We start from the raw sequence: 21,765 nt of genomic DNA, 5'->3' as shown, positions 1-21,765 counted from the left end.
AGATAAAACAATTTGACAGAGTAGCACACGATCCTTGCCAGGGATCGTTGCAAAGTGTAGGATACGAATGAGAATGTTTACGCTAAATGAAAACAAAAGCAAAGCTGAGGAAAGTTATGTGTTAAATATAATCCAGAACGAGAAAACAACACATTGAGGTGAGGATGATTTATGAACTGGTGGGATAAAAGGGAACTTTTGCTTTTATTGGTTTTCTTTTATTGGTCCGACGTATATAGGCAATGGATGTTTAAAACGTAGTATTTCTATCAATAATCACAAAGGAGCAAACACCCTCTTCCGTGGAGCAGATCAAACCGTGGGGAACATCTGCCCGAGTTGGGGTACTCAGACCTTCCCAAGTTTTAAAGGCCTGTGTGGGATTCAAATCCTGACCACGAGGGGGCTCGGAGGGGCTCCTGCTAGCCGGAGTACCTCCAAACACACAGCTCTTCATTTTGCTTTCATCCCCCCCCCCCCCCAGTTATTAAATTCTATGCCTTCCTCTTCTTTCTTTTCATTATGCATTGAGATGCTACCATATGCAATATGTGTGGGAAAATGCTCATTGGATCCTTCCAACAATCCTCTAAGATAGATGGCAACGTCTTACATGCCCATTTTACAGATGAGGGCACTGAGGATCACAGATTTAAGCAATGTGGCCTGGCCCCCACGCCTAAGGAGCCAGAGCCCGAACTCAAATCTCAACCTCCCTTTTTCCAAAGCCCTCGCTTGCAACCACCCTAAGAACTCTTTTCTTCCCTGCCTCTCTGCCTACGTAACAAACAAAACTACCAAAGACTCTGCTGTGTCCCCTCTTCTCTTTGTTCTAGCGGCCTAAAGAAACTGGTTAAACTGTAACGAATCCAGAGGTATCCTACGAACTGCTTATAAATTAACCAGTAAGATAAGGTAATGCGGCCCACACTGATTGGGAAAGCTGATGCAGAACAGAAAAGGAATTACCTTCAGACACAAGCCTGCACGTGCAGGTAAAAACCAAATGACATCAAAAGGAGTTCTACTTGCAAATTAAGAGCAGACTATGACCCTTGACATTACTACAGAGAGAGCAGAGTTTTCTGCGCTCTGCCTGCGGAAACCAATTCCACAATCAGCTGAAAGTTTCTTTCCGCTTACAACGCAGCCCCCACTCCAGAAGCGGGGAAGCAAGAACAGTAAAAAGGAACAGAGGAAGTATCAAGGTATGAAACCAACATAGATAGGGTGACAAATGGTTGTAGGCACCACGTATGACTCATTCTATAAATAATGACACGATAATCGCTAAAGATGTAAATTCTAATTAAATCCGAAACCTAACAACGTCAAACAACAGCAAACGATGTTTGACAGAGCAAAGGTCTTAGGGGAGCCAAGAGGAAGAATTACAATAAAATCTATGCGGGGAACTGCCCAGCGTTAGAGAAGGGACCTGAGCCATCAGGTTGTTCACCGCCCTGTTTACTGCAGATGGGGAAACTGAGGCCCAGCAAGGTAGATTGAGCATCCCAAGTCACCTTGGGGCAGGTCAGGAAACGGCGGCAACTCGGTCCCCAAACTAGCGGTCCTTCTGCCTTTCCCCGTACCACACGCACCCTGCCTTAGACTGGAAAGCCATTCCATTTCAAATCACATTTTTGAAAGAGCATTAAGCATTCTGTAAATATTAAGTTCCTTTTTAATAATTTTCAAACGCACAGGGGCACATTTTGAAAAGGGGCCTGGTTTTGATTTCTTTTGGAAAATTTCACACCGCTCGGCGTCTTAACCTCGTATTGAGTGAAATATTAACAGGCCATATAATGGTTTCAGTGTTCCTTCAGCAAAGCTAAACAGAATTCAAAAAACATATCCCCCAGGCCTACAGTGGAGTTTCTGGAGCACACATTAAACTCCACGCTCTGCTCTACAAGCCCATCACTGTTAAGTAACTCATCAGAAAATAAAGAGGGAATTACCAAAGGGGAATTGCCAAGCAATTAGTTCTCTGAAGCAGTTGACATACTAGTGCTGGAGGGAGGAGCTTCTCGGTTAGTCATATGTCAGCGTCAGAGCCTCCTAATCTGTAAATAAAAATGCATCACGTATGATTACAGCTGGGATGTGGGCTGGGGCTGCCAGGCGAATGCACGGATAGTAAATCCCAAGTCCTCTGCGTTCCGTGCATCTATAAAGCGAGAGACGTTGCCTCTCAAGGCATTTTTTTTTTTTAAGTCCTGTAATTTTCATTCAACGTAAGAGACAGACCGGTCTCCCCTAAGCGGGCTAAGACAAAAGTGATCTTTATCCTTTCTCTATCCTTCTGACGTGGGTCGGTTAAGATTCATCCACCTGTCCAGATGAGGAGAAAAAAATGAGAGATTGGGAGGGGCACGGACAGGAGGGGACAGGAGACCCGGGGCTTCCTGACGGCCACCCGGACGAAAGCATGACCTCCTTTCACCGCCCGTTTTGCTCTTAGAGCTTACATCCAGTGCCAGCCCACCACCTAGCAAACTGCAGAGATGAATACTTTGTATCTGCCAAATCTTGCAAGCTGAGCCATGACCCAGGGAAGCTTTTGGAAGAGTCAAAAGTTCATCGTCTCACTGGGACTCTTAACGCTGAACCGCATTTGAAGCCCAGCTCAAGCCAATCCCCTGCGACACAGATAAGCCTGGTGCCGCTGCCATCGCTCTTTTCAATTAATAATTATTCAAAGTGCGTAGGAACTTCAGGGAGGTATGAGGACGAGTGAAAAAAAAACACGGTAACACCTCCAGGATGGCCTGGGGGCAACACTGAGCTGACAGGCCAGCATCCAGACATCCAAATGGAACGCTCAGCACGCAGGAACCCTTCCCTGACCTGGACCTCGCGGAAGATGCTACAGCCCTATCGTGATTTTTTAAATATTAAAGAGACGCCCTCCCTTCTAGACTCAACTGTAAGCTTCTTCTACACACAGGGCTCAGGGCTTAAGAGTCAATGCATGGCTGCAGTTAAGAGTACAGGGTGGGGGGCGCCTGGGTGGCTCAGTCGGTTAAGCATCCGACTCTTGATCTCAGTTCAGGTCATGATCTCACAGTTCGTGGGATCGAGCCCTGCATTGGGCTCTGTGCTAACAGCAAGCAGTCTGTTTAGGATAGTCTCTCCCTCCCCCGCCCTCTCTCCCTCTGTCTCTGTCGCACTCCCCGGCTTGCGCTGTCTCAAAATAAATCAATAAACTTAAAAACAAACAAAAAAAGAAGAGTACAGGGTGGAATCCAAGCATGACTTCACCACTTAACAGCTAATCAACCCTGGGCAGATTACTTCTCCTCTCGGTGCCTTGATTTCCTCATTCACATAATGGATAATAACAGTACCTACCTCCAAGGACTGCAGTAAGGATGAGATGAGTTAATACACAGTAAGTGGGAACGGCTCAGCATCTCTATATTTCTTTCAGAGCCCAGCTGGCATAATGCCTGTCACATATTAGATGCTCATTAAAGATGTGCAGACAGAATGATCTGCCCCTGAAGTGGTTTTCTCCAGCCCTCTCACTCCTGTCCTAACCTTCTTGTCTTTTATGGAAGGTAGGAAACTCACTGCCTCATTGTGAGCTAGTCTGGGGAATAGAGACAACCCATCTAAATAACTCAGGTCAAAGAAAAACATCTTGAATGATCCTCTAGTCTTCTCTAATTATATTAAAACCGACTGCCCACTAACAGAACTGCAACCAGATCATCTCCAGCCATGTCTTCTTAGCATCTTTTCATCCCGGAGTCAAAGCTCACTTGCTCTGTCTTTCTTCATTTTCTATAACGTATAAATGGGAAGCCAAATTGCTCAGAAAGCTGTGCCTTGCGTGCGTGCGTGCGTGCGTGCGTGTGTGTCACATTTAGAAGAGTCCACATAAAGCCTCCCGGAAAGCCTTGAAAGTTACAAAACACACCCATATTAATGTGATTTATCAAACAAAGTACAGTAGATGACTTTCCACGGGTGAACAAGTGCTCCAGAGCTGGGTGGATGGAGCAATGTGGTTTCCGCCTATCACATGAGATGAATAAATAAATCGACGGTGGGAAAGATCAAAAGAAATGCTGGAATTGTTTTCAGTACGTACAGGGCTTCACTGAAAATCTTAATAAAACTGTTTAGAGGAAAATAGAAGGGTCGTTTGTGTAAATGAAAAGAGATGCCGCGTGCACTGAATTTCAAAAGCGGCATTCATTGTCATACACACATTAGATTTAGCTAAAATTAGCTCAGGTTTCTCTCTCTTTCTTTCCTTTCTTCCTTCCCTCTTTCTTTCCCTCCTTCCTTCCTTCTTTCCCTCCCTTCCCTTCCTTTCCTTCCCTCCCTCCCCTTCCCTCCTTCCTTCCTTCCTTCCTTCCTTCCTTCCTTCCTTCCTTCCTTAAGGTCTTAAAGGAAGAAAGGTTTGAACATGGTTTCATTGAGCTGCAGTTCAGTCCTCGGCAAGGCGTCTGAGATTCCAGGGAGAGGACCCCATTATCCCCCCAGGCGCCCTGCCGCCTGTCACCAGCCTTCCTTTCCCCTCGGGTTTCAAGGCCAAGCACCCGAAGGCCGTGCTGCACCCACGTGCCGCTGCCTCCCGCCTCTTCCCACGTGCACTTCACGCCTGCTGATGGCAGCCCCGAAACACGGTCCTCCTCGCTTCCCGCCTGGCAAACTTCCTGCGGGCGCAAGAACTCCCGATCACAAAGTCGGCTCTGCGGCTCCTCCAAGCTTCTTTCCAGACCTGACTTCTCCCGGCAATTTTACCCCCGCCCTGTCTACAACGCAGACGCCCCCCCACCCCCCCGCACCTGTGCTTCGGCCAGAATGGCCTCGTCAGTGACGTCCCAGGCACTTGCACGGGTCTTCCCCTGCTCCAGCCGCCTCTCCCCACAGAAATGCTGGCCAGCCTTCAAGAGCTGAACTCCGACGAGCCCTCCTCCTCCCGGTCTTTCCTCGCCAGCCCACTCGGCGTCACTGTGAACTCCTTCCATATCAGCACGTAACCCCGGTTAAGGGCAAGACACCCCATTCTGCTTTCGTTAGGTCTTGCCGGGCATTTCTCCTCGCCCCTACCTGACCCCGAAGAAGGCAGCCTCGTTCTGGAAGCTCCTACTCGTTTTCATTCCCGCAGCACCGGGTAGTAGTTTAAAAAAAGATGCAGTGAATGAATGAATGAATCATTTCTTTACACAGAGAGCGCCTGGGAACCAGCGAGGTCATAACCAGCTGTATCACATGCACAAAGGAAGCAGAACCAGAAATGCTTGCAGCCTAGGTTTTAATTAAAAAACAAAAACAACTTAATGAATATAACAGAATACCGCACGAATGGTCCTGTGCCCCTTCTTGGGTTCAGCCATCAATTGTGAGGATTATAAAGGGGCCGTTTTTTATGCAAAATGTTTAGATAATGCTTCTAAGCTTCCTTTCAATGCAATCACAGAAAATGTCAGCCGCTTAAAACTCAAGGTGACTCTGCACTATGTTGGTAATACAATACGTATTCATAAGACACTTGGACTTGCTTAATATACTATAAAAACCTCGGTGTCTTCTCAGCTGCACATACTGACCAATAGCTGGGACTTCCTGATGCCCGTTTTTTTTTTTTTCCACAATAAAATTCTCTTGTAGACATCGCACATTAAAAAAAAAATGTGCATGTGTTTTAACCACGTATGCAATCAAACTACTTCTCCCCAAAACTTGAAGGTGAGGATTCTCTGCCTAGCATATCAAATGATAATACCCCAAAGAGATAAAGCAGTGGTGAGGCATCTCACCCCTTTCCATGCAGCTGACACTTGCAGACCTTAAGAGGCTTAGCTTTGCACATAACTCTGGGGTGGGGGGGGGGGGTTTGTATTATTCTATTTCCTTTGAAACAACCCCTCCCTGGACCGCAGCCAATAAAATGTAAAGGACCCCGTTTGTATTTCTCAAGGATACAGTGTTTGGGATAACTGCCTCCCTCCTTCTGCCCCATCCCCCAAGAGGACCTTACTGACGACCCTTTCTGCGACTCAGGTTTTTGTTCATTTTTACTCAGACCACAAATCACTTCATCTGTGCATGCAACTTCTCAGTTCACCCTGCGACAGTATAAAAACAATACGTGTGCATTCTATTGCAGCAACAGGGTGGGGCTGACACAAAATTCAGAAAAATAAATAAAAGGCTCGTTTGCTTTGCAAAGCTGCAAATGTCTACAGCGTTGGTCCAAAGATCAAGGTACAAGTGTATTTACTTGTTCCTAGTCATGTACGGTCCAGGAGCAACCATCAGAAAACAAGAACATTACAATCATCCTGTCGAGACAAAAGTTACAGGATCACAAAGATAAAACTTATGTGCAGAGCTCGCTTCGGCAGCACGTATGCAAAGATAACTTAGGTTCACAGATCACAAACCATAAGCTACGCACTATCCTACCCAGCAAATGCGTATTTCATTCCATTCTTACAGCAGCCCTAGAAAACAGTTCTAATCTTATCTCCACCTTATACACGAAGACACTGAGGCACAGAAAGGTTCTAGGGCTTTCCAGGACACAATGGCAGTTCCACAGGCAGGCAGGCTGCTTCTGGAGCCGGTGCTCTTATCCCAGATGCCACGAAATTTATCCGCAGCTTAAAAACTGGATCTTAGGTGTAGAGGGGGGAGCTCTTTATTTAAAGAAAGCTGGTGAATCATTTTCTTTTCTAATTATTTTTAACGTTTATTTATTTTTGAGACAGAGAGAGAGAGAGATAGAGAGAGAGAGAGAGAGAGAGAGAAAGAGAGAGTGCGTGAGCAGGGAAGGGGCAGAGAGAGAGGGAGACACAGAGTCTGAAGCAGGCTCCGGGCTCCGAGCTGTCAGCACAGAGCTCGACGCGGGGCTCGACCTCACAAACCGTGAGATCATGACCTGAGCCCAAGTCGGGCACTTAACCGACAAAGCCACCCAGGTGCTCCTGGTGAATCATTTTTAAAATGAACATTTTGGTAAAGCAAATATCCACCTCCTAACAAATCAGTTGCACATCCAGATTTGGATACGTGAGGTATATAGGAACAACAGACCCGTGTCCTGCCTGGTAAGCAAATGGCACGTGACCGGGAAGAGCTGCCCAGAGACCACCTCATCCAGAAGTTCTCAAACATGCAGAGCATCACTATGATTCCGAGAGACCATTAAGGTTCATTCGGATTCAGGAGGTGGAGCCCCAATCCTTTTTCCCCCCTCTTTTTAAACACTCCAGGTGATTCCATTGCCCAGCCAGGCTTGGGAACCTCTGAAAGAGTCCAGCAGGAGTGTTCCCAAAGTAAACAGAAAGACGAGATCTATGTCATAATCTCCTCTGGTTGCAGCCACCAGTGCTCTCAAAGCCCTCTTGCCCCAACTTCTGTCTAACTTCCACGTCTCCCGATTTTGTTTAGGCAGGATCCTCTTGTCCTCTCTTCAATACAGAACCATGAGTCATCAACGCTGTTTACACCCTGTGTCGGCATGACTCTCCAGGCCAGAAAAATTTACTGTACGTGAGGCAATCAGGAAGTTGTAAAATCCAAACAGACACAAAGAAATTCAAGATTCGACAAATCCTGGCTGCCGCTGAACAAATGGGCCTCTGTCTCCCCACACCTGAATCGCTGTACCACAAAAACCGTGACTGAAGGTAACAGTTGGGTAGAAAAACAGTCTCATCACATTATGTAAAGGGGACGACAAAGACGATGGGACTCAAGCCTACCACACAACGGTCAACCAGCTCCAACTCAAATGTGGACTTCTTCGGGAACCACATAAATTAAACCAACAGGAGAGATATTGAAGCCAAGTTTTTAAAAACTCTCGTGGCAATTTCTCAACCTCCCTCTGGATCTAGTGTGCAAAGGCAGTTACGGCAAACAGTCTACAGCATGCAAAAGCGTGGGTACGAGGTGACTTTCCGGGTCAGACCTTATCCTCAGATGGTACCTAGATGAGCGTAGCAAAAACTCTCACCTGACATGGGATGCACTTCCCTTGAGTGGCCGTGGAGCAGGAGACGGTCTTACGAGGATGACACACAGATCCCCAGCTTGCACCGACCGGCCTGGCGACTTTCTGCACGATGCTCCTGCGGTGGTCGAGGGGGTGCGGGAGAAGAAATCCACAATGAAAAGCAGAACAGACGGCTTCAAAAAAAACAGTTCCACTTTAAACTGTCTGTACACCGAAACCCAGACCCTCAAGGACATCAAATGTTTGCATTTTCGTGTTATGGAAACTACGGTTACCAGCCAGTCCGAACGGCAGGTCTGGTTTTATCCAACAGGGCTCGGAGGGAGGCCAACCCACAAAAAGGTCATCCCTTCAATCAAATTAAGAGCTTGGTCGCCCCATTTGAGCCACGAACTGGCATTCTCTTCTCTAATGATCCTAACCAATCATCTGATAAACACATGCTGGTCATCACAGCGATAACTGGTGAAATGGGCATGAATTGAATAGTAATCGAGCCAAAGTCTAATTTTAATATGACATATATTACTATCAACATGCAATTAGAAGGACAGTCATGGGACAGCACAGTTATCAGCATACTGGTCTAATGGGATAGAAAAATGTATCAAATGCAGAAAACACTGTACAAGTATGCACGTGTTCCGCGAGACTTTCCGCTGAACTTGAAATTATTTACTTATTGACTATAGGTCTATTCCATTTTCAGTTGCCACAATGCCTGGCACGTGGTTAAGTAAAAATTAATCCACCGTGTAATGAATGAGTGAATGTGTGAATGGATGAATGAAAGAATGAATGAATCTTCCATATACCTTTCCATCAGGGAGCCTGGTGCTTGTAGTTTTTGTGAGGTAAAGACCTAAGCATAGAAATGGAAGAAGTTGAGGACTTGATCTGCTCACAGAGTTTGCAGCCCTATGAAAATACTGTTTTCAAATACTGATCATCCCCAATGGTCCACATTAAGTAGAAAGAATCAGTAGCACAGTTGTAAACTAACCCCCAAACTGGTCATTGCTGGGCAGACTTTCCCTCTCTGATTAGCTGTTTGGGCTAATTTTAAATTTAGTTTGGGTTTCCTAAGCCCACGCCAGGTAACAGAAGTAGGGAGAAAGCCCAGGATTATATTGGATGTCAGAAAGAAACTATTCTGGAGTTATGAATACAATCTCCAACGTGAATAATCCGTAAACAGGTAAATGAGCCAATTATCCTTGGATGGCAACACATCTCGGTAGCCATGACTATTCTCATCCACACACACTCACTATTTTTAAGAGGGCGGCCCAGCTGGAAAGGAAACTAATCTCGATCACTTTCCAACACGTTTCAAAGTAATGAACAGTAGCCAAAGCCTTCTTCCTTCTAACCAGGCCGTTCACCAAGTATTTATTTAAGCGTCTATTGCATGCCTGGGACTGATAATGCAAAAGAAGTTTTCTAGCCATTGGTCTCTCCACACGTAATCCGTGAGTGCAGAGAAAGTAGGTAAGCTGTTCTAGATTCCAGTATCTTTGAAATCCTTACACGACTCCACTAAGTCTGTCCCTCCACCAAGAAGCCTGCTGCGTGACACATATAAATGGTGGCCAAGTTCAAGAGAAGCTCACCAAATTCGATTTCCTCTTACACAGTACCTGCTTTCTTGTTTCTTTCTAGTAACCTCTCAAATGAAGCATCAACCTACTGGATAATCATTTCTGAGCAAGACGCAGGCACCGTGGATTTGCAGAGAGCACTCGCTTGATGAGCTAACAGTGAGTGTTTGCTGGTGTATCTGTGTGTGCACACAGTCCTATTTACATATCACCTGGCAGATAAGGTTTTATAGAGTCCAAATTACAGTCTCCTCCTATTCTGCTGAAGTGCACAGAACAGTCAAACATGATGCAAAGGCTGTAAAATATTAATTTACCCTCACACTGGTATGCCTACTTCTTTCCCAAGTATTTGTGGTGCTGCACAAGTTAGAGTAGCTAACAGAGTTAACATGACTTGCTGTTCCCTCAGAGGGAAGAAACACAAGAACAACAGCAAGGCAGAGTGCATTCACTGCAAAAACATACAAACAAAATACAAAAAAATAATAAAGAAAGAAATAACCTATAGCACGTTTTCTACAACACACACTAAAAATAGAACACTTCGTATTTTAAAAGCACAGCAGAACCACCTAGCACAGTTCCACGAATAGCGGAAGACTGCTAAGAAAGACGGCCTGAATAAAACTGATGTGATAGTAAAGAAGAAATAATATATAAATAAATAAGAGTTCCTCTTAGCCTGAATCAAAAGAGCATGATCAGGGGAACCTCTGCCCCCTTAAGTCTCAAATTCTGATCACACTACAATGAATTTTCCGACAAGTCATTTTCAGGTAGGATATAGCATTTTTGCTTACATTATGGCAATTACCACTGCATTTTCATTACTCCGCAAATGATATGCATTAAAAGTTATAGAAAAATCAATGAGACGTTTCTGCTAACATCGAACGTATCAAAGAAAATACAATGCTTGTCGCTCTTTTGTCTGCGATAGTTCTAAACATGTTTTAGTACATTTGGGACGCTAATCTGCACTACAAACATTGATAATACACTAGCCTGACAAGTTCATGTCTATCAGGATTACAAAACATATTACTACACTGATAAAGACAACAATACATCATTTATGAAACAGGGATAAGATTTTACAAACTGCCTCCACAAATAAAGATTATTTACCTAAAATCTTTTTCTTACTCCTGCAATTTTAAGCATTTATACATATTTCCTCAAAACCCTGATCCAATTACAAGTCTTTCAGCCAACATTTAAAAATATTCCCCAGGGGCACCAGGGTGGCTCAGCTGGTAACGGGTCGGACTACGGGTTTCAGCTCACGTCATTATCCCACGCTTCCTGGGTTCAACCCCCGCATCGGTCTCCACACTGTCAGTGCACAGCCTGCTTGGAATTCTCTCTCTCTCCTTCTCTCACTGCCCCTCCTCTGCTTGTGCTCTCTCCCTCCGTCTCTCTTTCTCTCCCTCTCTCTCAAAATAAATAAATAAACTTAAAAAAAATTTAATTCTCTAAGTCAGCAATCAACATGCTCACTATTATATCGTCCCTTAAAGAAATTTTGAATGAGCATTTTATTGAACTGAATTAGATGAAACTAAAATGTGAACAGCAGAACTGCGGACTGCAAAATTCATTGTTAAAAATGAGCAGTCCTGTGGGTAATGCCCTAGGACAGAAATTATTATCTCTGCTGAGATTTCTACAATTCATTTATTTTCAATGCTTTTAACAAAATAAGGAGGGCCTGCTTCTGGTAACCTTGAAAGTATGACCGGAATTAAATCCATTCTTTGAAGCAGTTAAGCTTGTACAAATCTGAATCTCTCACAGAAGCCAATCATTCAAATTACTGAATAACTCTGAAAAGAAAAAGCAATGGAAATCAACTTAGTTAGGGCCACCCCAAAAATGATATCCTGTCTCTCGCCCTGTGCTCCATCACATATGCAAGATTTTTAAGTTGTTCAGAGTCTAAACCGTGTCGTTCCTTACACACAACTGTAGTTGAAAGAATTAACATTCACCCTTACGCTCATTTTCAGGGTTTTAATAAAATATGTTTATTGACTAACTTCTAACAGGAAACAAAATGAGCCGCTGTTACAGTGTGTTAGTAATCAGCCAACTGCCATTCAAGGTAACTGCAAAAGTAAACTCCACTTGACATTTCAGAATGGAAATAAATAAATAAATAAATAAAGGCATATTACACAAAAGGAATGTAGATCCTTATACTCTATAATGACAATAAATACAGGAGTCACTGAAATGTGTTTACTAATGTTTCACTACTCTCATAAGGCTGGCCTTGCCCAAGACTCACAGCCATTGAAATGTAAGGCCATCTACAGGCACTTGATATACAATCTGGTGGTTAAAGAGTTTGTCTTGAATCTTTCTTTAAGACTGAAAGACAATTCAGAGGCCCGGGAGCCTAGCTATAATATTTCCGACAAAGTATCACTTCTGTTACCCAAACCCTCTTAAAACGAAATCCAGACAGGAAAATATTGACTTTCACAGTTCCCAATCAAGCAACATTTTTCATACTTATTTTAGCATTCAAAACTGCATTCACATTTTACTGCAAGTGAAGAGATCTTCTGTATGCTGCAAATATAACCTAGGACCTCCAAAGCATGTAAAACTCAAACTTCTGGACCTTATTTCCTATCCTTGCTTCCCATCTATTTACAGCCTAGAAAAAAAATAGCTCCTTTTAACCACAGCAACACTTGATCTGAACAGGCCACAATCAAGTTACCCACGGCATAAACCCACTAAACGGGGAGAGAGTCGTAAACCTCCCCCCCCACCCCCCCGGGGGGAATGAATCCTACCCCAGGGGAAAGTAAGGGTTTACCAATTTAGCTATGGGGCTGTAAAACTCTAAACCCACTGGCAGGATCACAACCAAATCAAGACACTATTATTCTCAATTACTTTTTCTTCCAAATAGCAGGGTTATTAAAATACTCCCGCTTAGGTGGATTTCCTGAGGAACAGAAAGCTTCAGCAACCAAAGCTACTTTTCTTTCCTTTTTCTCTGTTATTTTTCTCTGCCTCGCGGACTTAACGAGGTAGTGTCCTAATGCAAAGAGTAAACTACTGCTCTCTGAATTATTAAACGCTCATTAAATTATATCTCAAAATACAGTACAAGCTGTTTATTGTGCAAAAGCACCACCCGTGGTCAGTCTACTGGCTACAGGCCTGTATCATCTCTCACCGGAGAGAAAAACCTTTGAACTTACTCTCACAGATGTAAAAGATCCTGGATGGCTAAGAGGTCCAAATTAAAAATGTATACATTCAAAAAAAAAAATGCATACATTCAGAATGGCTCCTGCAGTCAGTACCATTTCTTGTTATTATAATGGCTCTTCTAACAGTAAAGTTCTGAAACGTGACCATGTGGATATGCTTCCTAAATCAATCACTTGTGCAGAGTTAAATCCTTCAGAAAACCAGTCCTGTAGGTGCTTTCACACCTGAAGGGGTTAAGGGCCTGCAAGGCCAAAGGCACCAGACTGCAAAAGAAATGTCGCTTTAGAAACTCTGGAAGGTTTCTCACAAGTACCAAATACTTGTTGATCTGTTCACAATAAACATCAGCAGGAGTGCCAGGTTCCTTTCACTGTCTGGGGAGATGCATTTCCATCCTGCACCGGGCAAGAACAGCTTGTTGGTCTCCTTTATAAAAGTTGAGTAGCTTAGAAGCCTCATTCAGTGTCGCCCGTCCAAAGGACTGAAAGCAGCAGCAACTGAAATAGTGAAGCCTCTCCTCTGACTTGAGCAGCACAAATACTGGGCATAAAACACTTGGAGTATAGTCCAGGCACAAGACAAACCCACCTGAATGGACGAGGAACACTGTCTGTTGCCATGGCAGCCCGATCTAATTACAGGAGTGATCAGGGCCGGAGTAAGTGCAGGGAAAACCTATACCGCTGACACGTATCTACATGATGAGAAAGACAGGCGGGCGGGAGGTTCAGGGGAGCCCTTCAACCTCTGCCGGTCCTAGAAGGTGGCTTTCAAGCCCATTTGTCTGCGGAGCTGCTAAAATATTGACTGATGCATGCACAGTTGGAGGGCAATCAGAGGAGATTAAATGCCACAGCATTAGCTCTTGTGGTGCAATCCCCTTCCAAGAGTTCATGTGCAGGATTTTCTCAACCTTCTCTTGGGTGGTTTCCTCAAGCATGGGCTTCATGCCACACTCAAAAAAAAAAAAAAAAAAAAGCCCAAGTATCAAACTACAAATACACCACAGGGTGGGCTTAACGGGGGCTTCTAGGAACTGCAGGGCTCCTTCCAAACAGAAAAGGCTTAACCAACACCGTTGGAAAAGTAACGAGCTGTGCCTAAAAATAACCATCAAGTAACTACCCACTGCTCTGCACGATATGTAACGACAACGTTTAAATATTAAGAACAGCCTGCATTACAAAACACAAATGTCATTGAGATGTGACTACTAGATTGCCAGAGGAGGAACTTATTTGCATATACACATTCCCGTGCACGTAGGAAAGGATGTGCAGGGCGTATGCCACTCTAAGCCAGTAGTTTTTATTCTGTGGGCGCAATAGGGTCTTCCAATTTTTGCTAATTGTATCTTGTGGCTCGCACAGGGAAGCTCAGAATCTCTTCGGGGACGGCACCAGTTTGGAGGAGTCCCTACTGCACAGCATACGGTAAACAAAATAAAAATAGCTTGCCGTTCTCGTTAGCCACATCGCGCATTATATAACCAGCTTCCGACTGGCTTTTTTTTTTCTTTGCCCTTACTACTCTTCAGCAATTTCTCAATCTCCCGAAGTATTTATATTACCCTCTTATCTGCAGGATTATATACTAAGAAAGCAAAACAAAACAGAACGGCCACGGGGTTGAACCGGACCCTACGGTCCTTGGACACTGAATTTTTTTTTTTTTTTTTTGGTTTTGTTTTGCTTTCTGGCAAGATCTCCACCACCACCCTACTTCCACCCCCCCCCCCCCCACTAAGGTCCTCGCTCAGTCTCCCTAGAAAAACCTGAATTGTTCCATCGCTCCCAGTCAGCCCCCTACGTGGTCGGAAATAAAATGAAAGCACAAGCCCCGGAGTTTAGGAAGGAGGCCTGAGGGCTGGGGGTGGGGTGGGGTGGGGTGGGGTGGGGGTAGGGCTGGGGAGGGGTCGGGGCGCCGCAGAGTCAGCCAAGTGGCCACCGAGGGGCCGCTCCCCACCGCGACGGGCCTCGCCGCCCCCCTTCCGCGCGCGCACGCACACACACACACACACACACACACACACACACACACTCACTCACACACGCACGCACTCACTCACTCACACTCACGCCGCGCTCCGCCGCCGCCTCACCTCTCGCTCCGCCCGGCCGGCCCCTTCCCTGCCCCCTGCGGGACCGGCCTGCTCGCAGCGCTGGAACCACGTAGGAGGCGGCGGCGGCGGCGGCCGCGGGAGTGGTGGAGTCTCCGGCCCGGCCCAGAGTGAACGAGCAGCGGGGCTCCAGGGCGCATCCCAATCCCCGCAGCGCCTCCTCCGCCGCCGCCGCCTCCTCCTTCCCCTCCTCCTGGCTTCATTCACCCTCCCAGCAGCCGCGCAGCCGCTCACTCCCGGCGCCGGCGGGGCAGCGCCCGCCGCCGCTCCTCCGCTCCTGCCGCGCGGGCGCTGGCGGGGGCGCCGGCTCCGGGCTGGGGCGCTCGCGGGCTCGCGGCTCCGGGCGGCGGCCGCCGCACATGATCAGGAAGCGGCCGCACCAACAGGGCGGCGGTGGCGGCGGCGGCGGCAGCAGGGCCGCCGCCGCCACTCCAGCCGCGCGCCCGGCACCCGCGCGTCGGCTTCCCCCCGAGCCCACCCCTCCGCGCCCCCCGCGCTCCCACCGCCCGGCGCCCGGCCGCGCGCAGAGTCCCGGCCCGTAGCCGCGCACCCGGCGAGGCCAGCCTCCGCCAGGGAGACCCCCCGCCCCGGGCTCCGAGGCCCGGGCGGCCACCCGCGGCGGGGGAGGGGGGAGCCCAACCCTCCTGCAGACCCACTCGCTCCGCCGCCCTCCGAGGGGAGAGGGCTGGGGAGGGTGCGGCGGGAGAGGAGGGCAGCGCGACCCCCGGCCGCCGCCGCCGCCGCCGCCGCCGCCGCCGCCTACCCCTACGCCACCTCGAGGGAGGGGGACACGGTTCTCCGCACTCGCGGCCGGACCAGCAGCCGCCGGAGCGGGGCGCCGCCGCCGCTCTCCCCGCCCGCGCCCGCGCCCGCACCCCCAACCCGGGCGCGCCCCCTCGCCTGGCGGGCGCCCACCGGCCCGGCAGCCCCCTGCCGTCAGTCCCTGCGCCCCGAGCAGGGGTGTCGGCCCGGGAGGCTGGAGCGGGAGAAGGTTGTATGTACACACACACACACACACACACAACACAACACAACACGACGCGTCGATTTCCCTTCTCTCCTCTTCCAGCTGTTTTCTGTGCCGGCGACTGGGGTTTGGGGTTTGTTTGCTGGTTGTTGCTTTTGCCCCTCTCGGGAGAGCAGCGGTAGGGGTAAATTTTAATCTAAATAAGGGGCGAAGGGGATGGGGGAGGGGGGAGAAAGAATCAGAGGAGAAAAAAATAGCCACTTACTGTAAAGTGTAAATGGATCTGGGGTTGCGTGGGGAAGGGGGGGCAGAGGGAGAGAAACAGTGTCTTGCGGCTGCTGTAGCTCTGGTGGCTGCTCCGCGGGGCTCGTTTTGGATCCCCCTGCAGTGAAACAGGTCCTGTACGGCTCCGCCACTGTAGTAGAAATGATGTCTGCGGTATACTCTGCTCTCTCCTCCTCCTCCTCCTCCTCCTCCTCCTCCTCCTCCTCCTCGTCCTCCTCCTCCTCGTCCTCCTCCTCCTCCTCCTCCCCCCCCTGCTCCCCTCCCCTCCCTCCTCCCTCCGCCCGTCCGCCCTCCCTCCCTCGCGCTCTCTCGCGCTCGCTCGCTCGCTCGCTCCAGTATGTAAATGTGTAATAGAAGCCAAATATGGAGCAGTTGGCTGCCGCCGCCGCAGCTCAAGGATCCGACTTGGGGGTGGGGGGGCACCCTCTGGCGGGCGGCAGGGCGAGCCGCTCCGAGCACCGAGAGCGCACGGCGCGGCGGCCGGCCGGCCGGCGCCCTTAACCCTTGGCTGCGCGCTGCCGGGGCTCCGCGGCCCCCCGGGAGGCGGCGCGTGGCCCGAACCGGCTCGGCAGCTGGGGGGGGGAGGGGAAGAAGGGCGGGGGGGGGTGCGTTTAGGCCGGAGGGGACGCTTCTTCCAGGTTTGGGAAAGGGGCGGGGAGCTGAAGCGATGAGGTAATTTTAGCGGTGACCGGTCGGTCCTCGCGCGCCTCCCCGGGCCTCTGCACCTAGTTGGAGGGGACCGAGCGACAGCGGGGTGCAACTCGGGGCGCCCTGGAGGACTCTCCGAGGGGTGTCGGGCTTCAGCTCCGAGCCAGCGAAGTACCCCAGGGGGGAGGAATGGGAGGGGGGGCGAGTCTGATCCCGACGTGCCCTTCGTCCCAGGCGCGCCGGGAATCGTCCAAGAGGACTAACTCGGATCGCCGTGCACGTTAGCCCTCCGAGCCGGTTTCGTTCCGGAACCAGGACCACGGGGCTGCGGGGATTGCCTCGGCGTGCAACTCAGGAAAGTTTGAAGGGTCCCCTCCCCCGCATGTGCACCGTCACCTTCCCTGCCAGGGAAAGCGGGTGCCCTCCCTGCCCCCCCCCCCCCACCCGCCACCTCCTTTTCGTTTTCTGCAGGTCTGCAAATCTGCCTTGGGTACTGGAGTACCCAGCTCCCGCCTTGGAAGACGACCCGCGCGCTCCACTCGCAGCTAATTCGGGATCATTAATTTAATCGGAAATGAGGTAACCAGTGCAGGAGATACAGAAAGCAAACCGAGCATCAAATGGCAGTTCTGGTGAATCCACGCTGAAGAACTTCCTCTGCGCTCAATTTTCAAGCGCGGTTCTCCACTGCCCACCACCCCGCCCCCTCCGCGTGTACCACCAATGGGTGCTAGCATCCTGGGGAGGAAATCTTATGTGGAAAGGTGCACCTTGCCAACAGGTGTGGCACCTGGAGAAAGAGAAGGCACATCCACGCGGAAGGGAGCTCAGTGCGGCGTTCTCCCTGCTGCAGATAATTCTGGAAGACCAGTAGGTGTCGGGGCAGCATTTGACCTCTTTCAGGTGCTTAGAACCAAGTGTCTAGAAACACGATCTTTCCACGTAAGTTTCTCTCTGCAAGCCACCACTATTGACTGTAAGCTGTATCTGAGAAACCTTTGGCTGAGTTTACTTATGACCTAACGGTTAGTCACCAACCGAAGCAGGGTACAGAATCACCCAGAGAAATGTGTCAGCTTTGAAACAACTGTATCTTGGAGCCAACGTGCTCCAGAAATAAAAATAAGCCTGCTAACAACTAGGAAGGTGTGGAGCCCCGGAAATAATTTTTTTCTCGCATTTTGAAATATCATGCACATATACGTGGCTATTTAAATAAGACTACTGTTCACTCTTACTCGTTTCTACAACTTTTTCTTTTTCTTTTTTTTTTTTTTTTTCTCCATTTAAAAAGCAATGCTTGTTACAGTTTAAACCCCAGGTTGGTCGAAAGTGGCATTGTTGGTCTCATTACAGCCTCTAGTGGACAGTTAAAATCAGTTTCCTGAAAAGGCTCTTCCTGGTGTTTTGTTGTTGACAAGCATTGTCAAGGTGAAGGCTAGTATCTCAGAAGTAAGTGGGGAATAGCTCCTCCCTCCCCCTGCTTGGCAGAGTGGGCTCCTGAAAGGATCAGAAGCAGTTGGTTCAGCACCGAAGAGACGTATGCTTTGTGCTGCAGATATATTATTATTACTGGCCTGCGAATAAACAGAGCTTCCGCTCCTCGTTTCTGTTTGAGACAGCTTTCATAAAAACTAACTTCATCTAAAATATTTTTGTAACAGAAAATATTGGTTGCCATGTTTTTGGCTTACCCGAGGTGTTTTTATTCTGACTGCCCGATCCACCTCCACTCTATTTTTAGACATCTTCCATTGAGAGTATTTTCAGCCAAAAACAGCTAATATTTTAATTATTACATTGACACAGGCAGTTAATTTAAGTTATTTTAACAACCTTAAACAAATTAAAACACATAACTCAGATTAGAGTTAGTCAATTAATTTAAATGTTCCCTTAAGGAGGCTAAATATGTATATTACCCAAACAGTAAAGACAATTAATAAGAAATGTGTCATTTCCTTTCTTAGCCATTAAGATTAAAGCCATAAACTGCCATGAAAGTCTTTAACTGTTCCTACCTGCAAGGTCTCGCTTAAATGGTATTCTCACGATATAGTTTCATTACCTTTAGTGTTGGAATGTTTTCTTTTCAGACGGCCAACTATTAAATGTACAATCACAAATAACTGACTCTTTATAAACAAGATTTTCTGATGGAGATAAAACCTCAGGGAAAGAGCAGGGCTTTCAAGAAGTTAGTAGCAAGTATATATTACTATGGTCCTGTTCATCTATCTGCTATTGTATTCATATAAGCTTAAGTCACATTTCAAAATTAAAGGAAATCGTGAGGTAAGGCCTGCTGAGCCTTACCCCTACTCTGTGTTCTGCATTGCTCAAACACCGTGGAAAATCATTTTTATCCCCTATATCTACTTCATTGTTTTGATAGTATCTACTTTTGAGGGCTTAAAGTAGGCTATTGGGTAAATACGATATCCTATAATTATGTATTACATTTTGCTTCGAAAAGCCTCATCTTCAGAGCCGTGGCAGCATCCGGGAGCTTTTTGGAAATTCAGTATGAGAGTTCCACCCCAGACCTACTGAATTGCAATCTGCCTTTTAACCAGCAACCCTGATGATTCCTAAGCACAGTGTAATATGAAGAACGCCGTCTGTACCACAGGGCTCTGTCTAGGTGAATTGGCCCACAGACACAGAACATAATTCTTCTATTTATTCCTCTTTTGTTCCCTCCCCTTTTAACTAATTTGCACTTTTTAACGAAACATTATTACATTTAATGCTTTGGCCACATGGTACCGTATTTCAGAAAAGCCCCAATAGAATGCAAATGTCTGCATGATCATTGCCAAGTGGATACTCTGAGGAGTGTCCTGGGGTCTTGAATATGAAGGTTTTCTTCACGGCAGCAGAGGGAGCACAAGAGTGCTTAATAAAACAAGCATACAAACCCTCCAAATGGTAAAGGATTTTAAAGTGTAGTATATGTTTTCATCGGAAGTAACCTCTTCCATAGTTCATAACAAAACAAAACAAAGCCAAGCAAATGCAAACAGCTTACCAGGTTATAACAACTAAATAATTGAACAGGTTGGAAGTTAAATAGAATACAGATACACTTATTTTGAGTTTGAGACTTTGTTTTTTTTTTTTTAAAGTGGACTTCAAAAGTCATACCTCGAAAAATTCCCCTAGGTTTTCTCCAGTCAAAAATAAAGATAAACATGACCATTTCACAATATATGCAACTCAAACCATCATGTGATGCCCCTTAAACTTACACACTGATGTATGTCAATTACTTCTCCGTAAAACTAGGGAAAAAATAGTGCAAGACAGAATAAGGTAACTCTAAGAATAGCTCCTGTTTGTTTTAAAAACGTCCGTTAACCCAACACTACTTCAGATAAATCGGTTTCATCCAGAAGCAAATATGTTGGTAAAAGGATGTGCACTTTTCACCATGTTTTACTTTCACAGTAATTTGGGGAGGGAACTGTCCTTAATGTTTGCACTGGTAAGTACTTACATTTCAATTACATCTATACAGCATTTCATACGTCCCACAGCCTTCTGTGTCGCATCTTCAAACACTCCTGGGCGGTGGATAAGACATGAGAAAGCCAAGCCTCAAAAAAGTTGTGGCAACAGCTTGTGCGTTCGTGGCGTTTGTCATTTAATTGCTATAATGATCCACTGAGGTGTTCAAAAATAAGGGAGAACACAGAGACATTAAAGATCTGGCAGCATGTTTTTTGTAGTTTTAAAGATTTTCCCAAGTTACTAGAGAGTGAATATTTAATAGGCGAATATTTAAATAAGACACTTATGAACAGAGACTCTGTTTTAATTCTCTAGCTGCTTTTTATGTATTGATCATTCATTTGCCCGGCAGTGATTTATTGCACATCTACAATAATCAGGCCCTGTATATGAGAATATAGATGAGTAAGAAATCTCTGCAAGGAATTCCCACCATAACAAATCTTATCTTTTGAAACTGTCCATTTTTACCACGATGAAACGTCAAGTCTCAGAGTCAACTGGTCCACCACCTCCCCACATCATTATACTCGTCAGACTCACAAATGTGAGAATCAAATACTAAAGTCTTAAAAATTTGGCAAAGGGGGAGGGCAGTTTGCATAACTCTTTGACTTACAAGCTAATATTAATATTTCAAATTTGTATAAACAAAGATACGATGTGCATTTTATCCGAATGTCTTTCCTGTCAAAAACTCACATGAGTAAATATAAATGGTAAACATTTATTTTTTTCCTTTTCAAAAATTGTTAAAAAGCCTCTCCTCCTACGTTAAAGAAGGATTTGCCAAGTTTCTGCCTGGAGCCATTTGTTATGGCTATGTAATAAATCCTGGAAAGTTTGACTTTTTAATGGAAACACTGACAGACCTTTGACCATGCTGTTATAGGGAGGGTGTGATCCTACATGTGTCATTTTAAAATCTGAGCAAATCAGAGTGTACTTGCAGAACGAATACGCCTTCCTTAGATTGCACTCCGAAACAAAAAGCTGGGGCGACCGGAAAAGTAAAATAAACTAAAAACAAAAGTGAAAACTGCTCACACAATAGACTCTGAGGTCAGCTCACCACACCCAAACTAAAGTCACTGGGCTCTGTGCATAGCAGAGACTCTGAAAGATCCTGAATCATCTTTTTTGACTTTCCACCAAACTGTAGCAGGACTGGTTTGGGGCAATGCAGATGACATCACCAATAGTCAAGAGGGAAATTAAGCCCTCTGTATTACACATCTGCCGGCAGTTTGTAACTTAACAGTACACACATTAGGCAATTTTAAATAAGATTCTGTCTCCAATTAGAAATAAAAACAAATGCCCCAGTACGGGTCCGCCCTCCAAATTGTAGCCACTATCCAGTGTGGCTATTCAGGACTTGAATAGTTCAGATCGAGATATGTTGTAAGTA

At 46.7% G+C, this 21,765-nt stretch overlaps 1 protein-coding gene and 1 long non-coding RNA gene across 9 annotated transcripts in view; one reads left to right on the top strand and one right to left on the bottom strand.

Moving 5' to 3' along the window:
* ATXN1 (ataxin 1) overlaps positions 1 to 16,406 on the bottom strand; it is a 419,041-nt gene extending 402,635 nt beyond the window's left edge. For 2 of the 8 annotated variants that reach the window (XM_058736064.1, XM_058736065.1), the window contains exons 1-2: positions 16,174 to 16,404; positions 7,985 to 8,099 (exon numbers count right to left, since the gene is read on the bottom strand). The gene's annotated coding sequence lies outside the window, so the exon portion shown is untranslated. Of the gene's footprint in view, positions 1 to 7,984; positions 8,100 to 8,799; positions 8,847 to 14,923; positions 15,335 to 16,173 lie in introns of those variants that run through there. The other 6 variants (XM_058736057.1, XM_058736058.1, XM_058736061.1 and 3 more) reach the window with 5 other exon arrangements.
* Positions 16,407 to 16,796: 390 nt separating this feature from the next.
* Positions 16,797 to 17,982, top strand: LOC131515315 (uncharacterized). Its single transcript, XR_009263554.1, has 2 exons — positions 16,797 to 17,200; positions 17,313 to 17,982. It is a non-coding gene; the product is annotated as an uncharacterized LOC131515315 (long non-coding RNA).
* The last annotated feature ends 3,783 nt before the right edge of the window (positions 17,983 to 21,765 follow it).

The sequence above is a fragment of the Neofelis nebulosa genome, chromosome 6, assembly GCF_028018385.1.
Source record: "Neofelis nebulosa isolate mNeoNeb1 chromosome 6, mNeoNeb1.pri, whole genome shotgun sequence".
In the NCBI taxonomy this organism is placed as follows: Eukaryota; Metazoa; Chordata; class Mammalia; order Carnivora; family Felidae; genus Neofelis; species Neofelis nebulosa.
Note: the sequence above shows the minus strand (reverse complement) of the source record. Positions and strands in the feature narration are given on the sequence as shown.